The sequence below is a fragment of the Haemorhous mexicanus genome, chromosome 6 (assembly GCF_027477595.1).
Source record: "Haemorhous mexicanus isolate bHaeMex1 chromosome 6, bHaeMex1.pri, whole genome shotgun sequence".
In the NCBI taxonomy this organism is placed as follows: Eukaryota; Metazoa; Chordata; class Aves; order Passeriformes; family Fringillidae; genus Haemorhous; species Haemorhous mexicanus.
Window position 1 is genome coordinate 37,367,886 of NC_082346.1, and position 12,205 is coordinate 37,380,090.

At 31.7% G+C, this 12,205-nt stretch overlaps 1 protein-coding gene across 5 annotated transcripts in view; it reads right to left on the reverse strand.

The window, feature by feature from the left end:
- The window catches only part of NOVA1 (NOVA alternative splicing regulator 1), a 145,009-nt gene that overhangs the window by 79,545 nt on the left and 53,259 nt on the right, over nucleotides 1-12,205 (reverse strand). Inside the window, exons 2-3 of one of the 5 annotated variants that reach the window (XM_059849840.1) lie at nucleotides 9,629-9,713; nucleotides 8,909-8,979 (exon numbers count right to left, since the gene is read on the reverse strand). The exons of 3 other annotated variants lie outside the window; for them this stretch is intronic. The gene's annotated coding sequence lies outside the window, so the exon portion shown is untranslated. The remainder of the gene's footprint in view (nucleotides 1-8,908; nucleotides 8,980-9,628; nucleotides 9,714-12,205) is intronic. One more of the 5 variants, XM_059849841.1, reaches the window with a different exon arrangement.

Consider the following 12,205-nt stretch of genomic DNA (forward strand, 5'->3'; position numbering starts at 1 on the left):
ATTCTAATTAGACTTTAGGAAAAACCTTTTTCTCAGGAGGACTCTCTTGCACTAGAAAATGTTGCAGAAAAGCTGCACAGTAAGATAAAACCATCAGCAATATTGTCTGCCTGCATAGCTGACCCTGCCTGAAGAAAGAATTTGGACCAGAGATCTTCTGCTACCCTCCCAAACTGAATTACTCTATAAATTGGGTCCAGTTTTCTTAACTTATTGTATTTAATTTTGTTCTTGCATGGATTTAGTTTTTGTGCCATCATCTCCACTTTTTCTAAAGCAAATTCAGTGTACTGCAGCAATCTTTCCTGCCATATTCTGATAAAACCTCTCCCTCCTCTACAGGGCAAAGGTTTTTCCCTAGCACCTATACAAATGTGATTTGTGAAAGTGAAACTGATTATTACTAGGAACTCAGGCTATCAATCTTCCTTTTTTTAGCTGTGCAAATATAATGTTGAATGTCATCCAGGAATAATTTTCAATGTTTTGACATCTCCTGGTTTTCAGATTATTGCTGTGAAGAGGGACTAATATATCAATACAAAGGCATTTAATCAGATGACAAAGATAAAACTCATTGTGGACAAGTGCAAGGTGAATCCTTGAATCTAAGTTACTTTTAAGGCAACAGATTAGAAATAAATTGTCACTTTTTAGATAACAAACCTGGTTGTCAGTGTCAATGAAGTATTTTTTTTTAATGTGGAAATACAGTATAAAGAAACATTGGCATAGCAGGTATTAGACAAAATAGAATATGCTAAACTGTATGCTAGTGCCCAAATGCAAAGTTTTATTTTGGCAAATTTGTCATACATACACAAGAATACAAAAAGTAAAAAGCCTTAATACTTAGAAGAATCCAGAAACACGTTTCAACAAGCTACAGCTACAATAGCATAATAAAAAGGTATAAAAATCATCAGGACTAGAAGCCAAACAAGTTTTCTAATTAGAATTAGTAAACAAATCACATGACTTAAAAAAAAAAAAGGAAAAAAATTATATTCAAACAGTAAAATAACAGTAATTGTCTTGCTGGAAAAAGATATTTTAAAAGGTTATTATATATTAGCTATACCAGATACTATAAAAAGAGTATTTACCCTTAGGCACAAAAGAAGTCTTAAATTTTACAGGTTTTATGATGTAATATATAAGTGTTTCTGTACTTTCTTTCAGTATTTAGATTAAAAAATTAAATTTTTAAAGGGAAGTTTACTTTGAAATCATATTTTCTAGACTGTCTCAATCAGCTTTGGTAGAATAATTACCAGGAAAGATGAGATCATAAAACGAAATACAATATCTATTAAAATGATTTTAGGAAAGACTGCAAGATTACTCAGTCAAAACTTTGAGGGGATTTTGTCAGATTTGAATGGAATCTCTTACTGTAGTGGTAACAAGGCAAGAATCATGCAAGACACACTAAAACATGAACCATTTCTGACTGCAGACTTCCATAGTATGTAGTAGTAACACAGATTAGAAGACAAAGCTGCTCCACAATGTAGATATATGAAGAATATGTCATACAGTTCTGACTATACATGTTCTAAATCATTTCCTAAAATGTGAATATTCAATGATGTAATGGTAATTACTATCTCCTTTCTAAACAGTTTTCAAAAATGTCCTTTCCAAAAGCTTATTTGGAAACAAAACTGCTACAGAATAAGAAGAAAAGCCCTCGTATGGAAGAATTCATGAATTAAAGAGGGAAAAGCTAAACTATCCATTCTTACAACATAGAAAGATCATGCAGAGTGTTATTTGCATATGTAGTCAAAAATCTGGAAAATGGGAGCAGACATTAGTGCTGAAGATTCAGTCAATTTGATGATGGTTGTTAAGCAATGAAGACATGCCACAGTGAAGAACCACAGAAGGGTCTCAGAATGAAGTGACTGTGTAAAAGAATAGCAAATGCTATTCCATGTACACAAATCTGATGTACAAAGAAGAGAAAGCAATTCTGATTTCACACAGAAAAATACTGGACTCAGAACTGTCCATTATTTCAGCCATTCTGGACTATGATATAAGAAAAAGTTGACTCAGTTTTAACAGCCAAAGAGAAAATCAAATGTTAAGAATTTCTAAGAAAGGAATTTAAACCAGGAAAGGGTGTGAGATGATATATGATGAAACAAATGTGTGTTCATATGTGGCAACTGTTTTCAACTGTGGTCCCTCCCTTTGCCTCCAGATGAAGCATTACAACTGGAAAAGATCCAGAAGTCACAGCTAAAGGCACAGGCTGCCTTCTAATACAAGGACAAATGTAAGCTTAGGCTTCTCAAAATCTGGAAATTATTTGTGTAAACATCAAGTATCTGCAAAATCATGAAGGCAGGAGAAACACACTGATTCATCCTCTCTTTAATGCAGGAAGTTTCATGGAGAAAGGTTGAAAAATGCATTAAAGGGGACGGTGGCTCTTTTGCAAGCGCTCATTACTAAGCAGTCACCTTTGTATACTTTAAAAGTACACTTTGTACATTTCACTTTCTCACAGCTGGACTTGCAATGGGCATATTTCTGAAGGGGAAAATCTTCAATAACTCATACTGATGCTGAGGACTTTAATCAGAGATTTCAGCATAACACAATCTGTTAATGTATTCACCTTTACTGCCACATATGCAATAAATACAGTTATTCAAGTTCAGCACATGGTATGGTCCTTCCTGAATACTGAGCTTTCTTCCTTAGGGAAAGCAGAAATCATTATCCAGCCTGAGTAAGCCATTATTGAAATACAATTTTTATTTTACACATTGTCAGACCTCGTGTTAAAAACATAACTCAACACATGAAGTGTAATTTAAGGGATAATTATTCCAAACATCAGATTTCATTAATCAGAATAAGGTCATTGCAAAATTGATCAGGACAGACATTATGCCTTCTAAGTCATTACACAAGAAGATAGAATTGAGGAATCAAGATACATCTCTGTAACAGACGACAGAGGATGTGAAGTATGAATGCAGAAAACCTGAGTGCCATTCCACTCCCACAGGTCAGACAGATTCTCTCTTTTCATTTGGCTAGCAAGAACTTTTTAAGCTACCCTGTGTTTGAAGGAAGTTCTACCTATGTGAGTGTATCTTAAAAAATAAGTAAGTTTAATACATCAGAAAACAAAATAGGATACAATTGTCAATGAAACAATGAGAATTTTAAAAACTTTATGTTAGCAGACAGGCAAACTACACTTGCACAAATACAACTACACAAAACATAATGTGCTGTAACTGCTTGAAGTTAACTAAAAGCAAACATGTAAAAAGGTTTTTAAACTTATTAAATATCCAGATTGATGACTTCAAAGTTAAACATATGAATGCAAAAGCAAGTGTCTAGAAAAGAGTTACAGTAAATATATGCTCATATGAAATCCATAAATGACAGTAATTTATACATAAGAATTAGTTTTTCAATATTTATATCAAGTACACTGCTTTTGAAAAAAAAAGAGAAAAAAAAAAGTCTGCACGAAGTTGTATAAATGCAATGCTTATAACAACACTTAAAATATTCTATTCTATTTACAGTTACCAATTTACCTAAGTACCAAAAAAGAAAGAAAAGAAAAGAAAATCTATTGAAGTACACTCAAAAACAACATTTCCATTTTACAAGTAACAGAATTTTATAAAATTTTGCATGGAAATACCCATTCCTAGCAGAATTCCTAGGTAAAAAAAATTTTTGAGATAATATACAATACTTCACTAAAGGTTAGTAGATTCTTTATTTTCTATACCCAGCAGTTTCTATTCAGATTCTGTCATCTATACAAAATACACCCATCCAGTGTTACATAATGATAAAAACATTCCTCTGGTTTATATTAACAATTGTTTACCTTTGTCATCAGGCAGTTTATTTTAGATTTATTTGCTGAAAACAATAAACCTTATGTTGCCAACTACTTCAAAAGAATTTTCCTGTAGTTAACTTTCTTACCCGCAGATAAATTTTTGCCTTTTCACACACTCCCCTCTATGTTTCTTGATTTATTCTTTATGATCCTGATGCACTGAATAATTTAGCTACAATTAATTTAGCTCACTATAAACTCCATAATCTAAACATGTTCACTTCTGTTAAAAGTCTGACAAAACAAACGCTTGGATGTGATTTTTATAGAATAAACACAATTTTACATAACTGTTTTAATTTTTGTTCTGCAGCACTGGATGCCATGATCAAGTAAATAAAAAAGATTATGAACTATACTGTTACTTCACTAATAGTTACTGTAAAAATCTCAGTTCACAAACATCTGGGAGAAACATTAGTGATTAGATTTTAATTCTAAATTTGTTTACATACCCAATTTTGTAGCGATCAGAAATAGAAATTAAGTTAACTTCAAAAATGGCAATCATTTAAAATACCATAATTAAAAGTAATTAAATAAGGTTTTACCTAATTAAATAATAAGATACTAGGAGGATTTGACAATAGAAAATCTTTATAATTTTTATATACTAAAGCTTTTCACAAACTATGGAATTGTTCTTAACCAAGTGACATCTTAATTTTTCAGTTTAAGTTTTAATACCTGCTTGAACTATAGTCACAGTGAGACTTCCCACTGGAGTAAAATCTTCATGTCTACATAGCAAGTATGATTTCTGTGTTCTGGCTATCTAGCAAGTTATTTAATAAATAGAATTCTTGTTGTCTCTTATTTCAGTCGGTCCTGAAGTAACACCAAGTTGTGAAACCATCTTAGCCTGGTCCTCCTGAGGAGACTTGCTCAATAAATATCAACAAACTAAGCCTTATTGAAAGCCTTAGCAATAAAATATTGTTCAGAGTATAATTAGTTTAAAAAAACCCCACCTTTTATAATTAATTGATAACTTGTGTATGAGCACAAATTTGGCAAGGAATTTTTCTTTTTTTGAATGATTGAGTTGTTAAAGTGATACTTGGCTTTCAGGAATGACAGGTAGAAAGCCAACTTCAAAAAACAGAGCCTCTATTGAAACCTGATGAAGTAATTTCACAATGCCACCTGTCAGGATAGTGCTCCTGTAGTACATCAAATATTATGAAGTGGGATGAACAGAGGCATTAGAAAGGAAGAGCTCTTTCAGTTAAACCACAGTGATTGTCAGTTAAACACATATGATTAACATCCCACACTGCATCATGCCAGATAGACTGTTAGAAAAGTTCTTAAGATACTAAGGTACTATCTAAAAGTAGTATTTTAAAGACAGAATGTTTCTACTGAGACATTTCCATGTGTACTTTCCTCTAATTTCAAGAAAAGTGCTAACTGGTATCAACTAGCAACAAGTTCACAGAGCAGACACATTTTATTTAACTCATATTCAAAACATCTGTCCCCTAATGTCCAGGCCTCTTTCTCCTAATGAAAAAAAAAAAAAAAAAAAAAAAGGAAAAGGAAAAAAGAGAGAATTTTAAAAAGTACCTCTTTTTAAGTAAAAGAGGTTAATTTTAAATTTCAGATTGCATAAAGTTCTGAATTATAGGGCTTATTTTTACATAATTTTTAAATAGACTTAAGCTTCAGTTACTTGATCTCACATTTAGAATAGATGGCCCTAGTCTTTCATTGCAATCTACTATAATGTGATACACATAGGACAGTTTATTTTTAAATGCAACCTACAATTTAGTTCAATACATATACATATTCATTAAGTCTGATCAATCTAATCAAAGACGTCCTTGAAGGTATTCTCAAGGAAGACATTAAATCAGCATAAAATAACTATTATAAGCCACACAGCAGAAGGAAAAAGAGGTTACCATTCATTGAAACACTTCAGCAATATGAAAACTCTAAGTTTCTACATTTCTAGAAACTATTCTATGACCTTGCAAACTAAACTGTAATGTATGAAAATACAAAACACAAACTATATGTACATACCTGATATTCAGATACAGATTTGTTCCTGCACTAACCCTGAAGTAATTTTCTAACAAAGGTAGAAAATGCCTTCATTATTATGACTAGTACATTAAACAAATTACAACCAAAACATTTGAATGTGAGATTTTTCGTCTATTATAGAGAAGAAGGTTAAGTATCTGATATTATGTGCTGAACAGGTATTTTCATAATTTAATTACATGGCAGTTATTAATGCACAAAATTCAAAGTCCACATAGCATAGCTTTCAGAAGAGTAACATACTGCTTGTACATCATCAGCAGCACCTTAGAAAAGTAATAAAATACATCATGTGCTTCCTGTGCACTTAAACATTCTATTATACAAGCACAGTATAAAAATATTTAAATTACATACATCAAGGAATCCTTATTAAGTCTTCTATACAATTAGAGTAACAGGAAAAAAAATCTGCAAATGGTAAAAAAAGTATTTTTTATATCAATATATCATCCTTCAGTTTTACTGTTGAATTTAAGAACTTTATTCTAGCTTAATGTTGATTTTATAAATAGCTGCTGATATATCAAGATTCTTTCCTCTTCCCTCTTACTTTCCTCACCACTGAACATCATGGCAGCAGATACTAATGGAAACATGTTGACCTATGCTCTAGAAGAAAAAGAGATGGAAGAAAGTGTTTAAAGCAGTAAAAGAAAAGTATCAGTGTTTAAAGCAAAAGCGAACACATAAACATAATGACAGAAACTACTCAGATATTTCAATCCCCTTTTGTTCTTATGTTTTGTAATTACTCCTTAAAAATCAGGAAAGGGAAAATGGCATTAACTCATAATCCATAAGGTACAGCTATAATCTTTGGCATTTATAACTTGACAATCAAGACAGAATCTATTAAAAGAACTGGAAAGGAATACAAAAGCTCAAATGTTTCTAAGAAGGCTTTCTTCATGCAAGGGATCACACATGATTTGGGGAAATTATTAACAAAAGGTGTGAGTTCAACATGGTAAAATTCCTTCTAGGAAAAGGAATTCAAGTATAGAAAACTGATGAGCAGGGACAACATTTTTCATTTGACAAGATATAGGGTTAGCAAGCAATTAAATTCAAGTGGTGTGATCAGAGAGTTTTTAGACAAATGACTATGAAAGTGGCTTTTTGAAGAAATGAAAGTTAAGGACCTAGATAAGACTTTGGTAACCTGCAAAGAAGAACAAGCATTTGAAGATTTTTATAAACAAAGAGCAAAGTTTAGATGCATGCAATCTGAAATGTCATAGACTGGCTATGCAATTTGACAGACAAATTATAGTCTTGAAAAGAAAGGGTATGTTGTCTACAGTAACCAAAAATGAGTAAGAAGGAAGGGTCTGTGAAAAGAGCTGGGATCAGTTTTCAAATTACTTATTCAAATTCTAAGTAGAGTATCTACAGGATAACCACAGTCAAGACAAGATGTTCTAGGAATCACAGACAGGAACACTAGATATGTGCATCACCGCGAGAAACAAAAAATACACTCCTGACCAAATCTGTGTGTAAGATCATGTATATCAATGAAGAATATTAGGAAGCAAATCTCTGGCACACAGATTAAAGTGAGATGATGGCAGGCAACCTACCAAATAATGAGATATATGAAGACAAAGTCACAAATGGACGACAGTTTCTTGTAGTTGATCATGACTACAGAGCCGTACTCAGAAATTGAAATGATTGTGAAAAAATTGTGTACATATGTAGTTCAGGAAGAACAGATAAAGGGAGCAAAATAGTAGAGTCATACAAGAGGAAATCACTAACTAATAGAACAAAATCTGGAATGAATGAGTTTCAAAGAAAAGGAAGACACAACTAACTCATATTGGTATATAGCATATACCCAATGGGTATATGGGATTACTTTGTAAAGAATGCACTAAAAATGAAGAAAAAAATACAGGCTTATGCTTGCCAAACACAAAATATGCTATTTCTGGGGATTACAGATACAAGAAAAAAAATGCACTGATCTCTTCCATCTGACATTGCATTTATGATTTGGCAGAGAGTTCAACAGAAGTTTATAAAGCTGGCCACAGCTCTTCTTGCTCCTCTTAATTAATGAATCATCTACAAATGCTAACTACCTTAAAAAACCCCCAAAACCAGGAGTATAAAACAGCTCCCTAATTAAAAGATAATCTTTTTGTTACATATATATTTTTTATAAATATATGATGAAAATCTAATCTTAATAATTTTTTCACACTTTGGATAGTTTTACAGAATGAGATTGCTATTATATCTGAAAATATGAATTTTCTTAGTGTCAGTCCTGACCTTTGTCAATACTCATAAAAATAAAATTTAAAAAAAAGTTTTTTTTGGGCTCTTTGACATTACAGAGTAGAGAAAAAAGGAAAGTACTTTCCTTCAAGCTACAGCGTTTGAAAAGCAGTCATAAGTTGGAGAAAGGTAGCAAACTCAAGCAAAATAAAATCAAAACTTTAAAATCTTGTTATATATAATAATTATAGCCAATTAAAGTAAATAGCCAATTGCCTTTTTTCTTCCCTTTTTTTTGTTCCTGGGTTTTTTTGGTTTTTTTTTTTGGCGAGGGCACTGATTTTTTTCCCCCTTCTAATGTGCTGCCTATATTATTGTCAGAAATATTTGTTAGAGTGAAAGCAGCTGAGACTTATTTTTAATTGTTGAATCTCATGTTAGCCAGTAAAATGTTGTATCATAAAAAAGCAGGCCTTACTAAAAAGGAAAAATAATTTTATTAACAAACCCATAAGCCTTCATATAATGCAAGATGGTAAAATCTATAGTACTAAACTATCACTCTATCAGATGTGCACTAACACTCATGAAAACCTATTTAATCTGCTAAATGTATTTTAATGTGGTTACTGATATGAACAAAAGTGGCATAAAAAAATGAAGAAATTAGACTGTAAACTGTGAAAAACAGAATAGGATGATGTAATATTAGAAGTAATTTCTCACAAGAATCCTGTGCTGAATTAGAGCAACTTTCCAGCGATATGGCATTTCCTTCCTGTGCCACTCCATACTCCCTGAAAATATATAAAACGGAATGGGTTTTACAGTACATGGTGTCACGTTAATGTCAGTTACTCTCTAGGCTTTATGATTCCTTAAGGACATACCACAAAAAAAAAAAAAAATCTTATTCAACAAGTGAATTTAGTTTATGTACTGCAGACAAACCTGATGCTGGTAAGATATGCACTGGAACAACTGTCTGCAGCTCACCCTGCACTGAAACACTTTTCAAAACCACCACACTTTTAAGGATCACACTAAAACCAGCATTCATTTTTTTTTTAAGATTCAATGAGACTCAAAATGCACCAAAACTTGATTTTAGAGCAACCAAACTTGCAAGTCCATGTAACAAAATTTTGGCCTGGCTTAAAACAATTGGATGCCACTGACGTCAGAAACCTATTTTTCTAGTGAAACACTATGAAAACACTAGAACTGCATTCCACAGACAGTGTTTCAGGAAGCAACCTGCAAACAACTCCAAAGTAAGGAAAAGGTTCTCCTCACTCTTACCTAAAGAGCAAAAAACTGCAAATGTATCCACAGAACACCTAAGAATAGTTGGCAGAAATTTGAAAAATATATCTAAGGTCCAAATTCAACATTTGAGTATTTTTGCGTACCAATTTGGACTACAGAGACTTTAAGTATCAGTACCTTTACAGGATGGGAATTACAGCTGCCTGACGCACTCTCCTTCCCAGCAGTATCAGCCAAAGCTCACATTTCCAGTCTGTGATATCTGGTAAAAAATTGAATGGAATGCCATGTCACTGCTCTGCAGATTTCTGAAACTGAAGTATCTGCTTTTGTTTTGCCTATGTAATGACTATAAGACGCCATATGCTGGCTTTTCTTTAACAAGCATATCTGATTTTAACTGGTTCCCTCATTTCTAGAAGAGCTAAGGTTTTTAGGGCTGTATGGACTAATACACTTTGCAGCTCATTTTGAAAACTAGTGCATACCAGAAAAACTCTCATGCTGTGTTCAGTTGTTAGGAAAAAAAAAAAGCCACCTTTGTTTTTAATATCCTTGGCTAGAGATAAAAGAACACTTTTTTAATGTCCAATGCATTCTTGATTTAGATAAATGCTTCCAAAGGCATCTGATTTTTTTCATCTTAATAATGGTTCATCCACTAAAATTAAGTGATATAGAAGATTTATACCAAAGGAAATTAGGAGAAATTAAAACAGAGCTGCCATGGGAGGACCTCAAGGTAAAATTCAATTTCACAATGGAAAATAGTCCTTTAATAGTAGAAGTCCTACAATATATCCTTGAAAAATCTAGGAAATAGAAATAACAACTTTTAGATTTGTACCTATGATCTCAATTCTTATGTAACAATTAAACACTAAACATATCCTAAAGAATATTTATACTATAAAGCTCATAGACCTTTAACTATGTGCTTTGGAACCTTTGATTTTGTTCAAGTGCTTTTGATTTTAGTTCAGTTTTGTAATATATGGGCACAGAAAAATAAAGTGGTTGTTCAAAATAATGGTAATAAAATTTTGCAGAAAAGCAAAATACAGAAATTTTATTGTTTCAAAGCTAAGCCTTTTGGTTAATGAAGAAAAGCAGTGTATACTTATTGATTACTACATGAACATTCAATTCTTTAAGGAAAAAAATTTATGAGCTATAGTGTTACAATAGGATTTTTCTTCTCAGTACTAGTTATGTTCCAACTAGACTTACAAATGAAAGTGCAGACTTCATTTTAGAGTCTAAACAAATCCAAATAGTTTGTGGATTAAAAAGCAGCAAATAATCTTTTTAAAAAGTGGATCACAAATATTTTACACATATATTTGTGCATATATTTTGATTCTGTAAACCTTCTTTTCAAATACGCAATCAGTAACTTCATTAGATGCTTCTTCAAATTTCAAAACTTTGCAAGAGATGGAAACTGCCCAGCCATTAAGTCAAAAAAAAAAAAAAAAATTAAAAGTAAGACAAGTTGAGCTAGTCATGAGATAAGAAAAATATTCAGAAAAATCATAATTTTTATATCAAGAAAACAGATAAAATTCTGTGACTGTACTTATCTTTTAGCAAAGCATGTAGGTAAAATGAAAACATATAGATTGCTGTATTTACAGGAATGGATCAAATTCTAAGGCTGGAAATTTCTTCCAGGATCAGCTTTTGGACAACAAAAGTGTTGACAAGAAAAAGACCTTCTCAAAATAGAAAATAGCATGCACATTTTTATTTTAGGTATGATGATAAAGATGTGGTAATTTAGGTTAGGTATGAGTAGATATAAAATATATGCATTTAACGTATATGGTAACAGCTCGGTATTATGCCCAGTGCCTTCTCTATATTCAGTTAAAAAAAAATTTGCTAAGATCACAAGTTCTATAATTTTCCTCACCCTTTACCTTAGTTCTTCTGTCAACACACTGAAAATATGTAGTAGTCTAGATTAATGCCAAAATGCTCATATCTAGACTTCTTCTCTAGAAAATTCAGAATATATTCTAAAATGAAGGTGAAATTGATGAAGATGGATGTCTATGGCACACTACCCAGTGTCAAGTATTTCACTAAATGCATGAAATTGATTTACTATATCAGAAATGGTTACTCATTATAGAAACAAAACAAATACTTTTAAGAAAACATAAACCTATTTTAACTGGTTTGAGATCCAAATTAAAAGAATAGTTTGGATTAATTAATTGATGAGAATCAGGAAAGATAGCTGTAAGTATCTGCGGTCACACCATTTTTCTCACATATTTTCTTCAACATTGATGTGGATGTAAATTTAAGATGAAAGTATCAAGGAATGCAAATCTTTCAGTGCATGCATTTTAACATATAAGCACCACTGTACTAAAGCTAGTCCATTTGGCAAAGAGGAATTAAAACATCTGAGTATTCTTTTATTTATTCCAAATACAATTAATGGGATCTAGAAGACAACAGGAAAAATATCTCTGTAGAGAAATTACATCTGTTGCTCCAATGAACAAGCTAGAAAGCCATAAAAATAATACATTTTTATATTCTATGGTAATAATACAATTATTTTCAACTTCTTCCCTGAAACTTCTCCTCTACACATAGATACAAAAAGAAATTGTATTGATGGTCTTTTTTTTTATTAGAATTAATTTTATGCATTAAAAACTTGAAGTAACCTATTTCTTTCATCTTATAAAGGATACAATGAAAAAGGTAAATATAATCAAAATTATTATATTACCT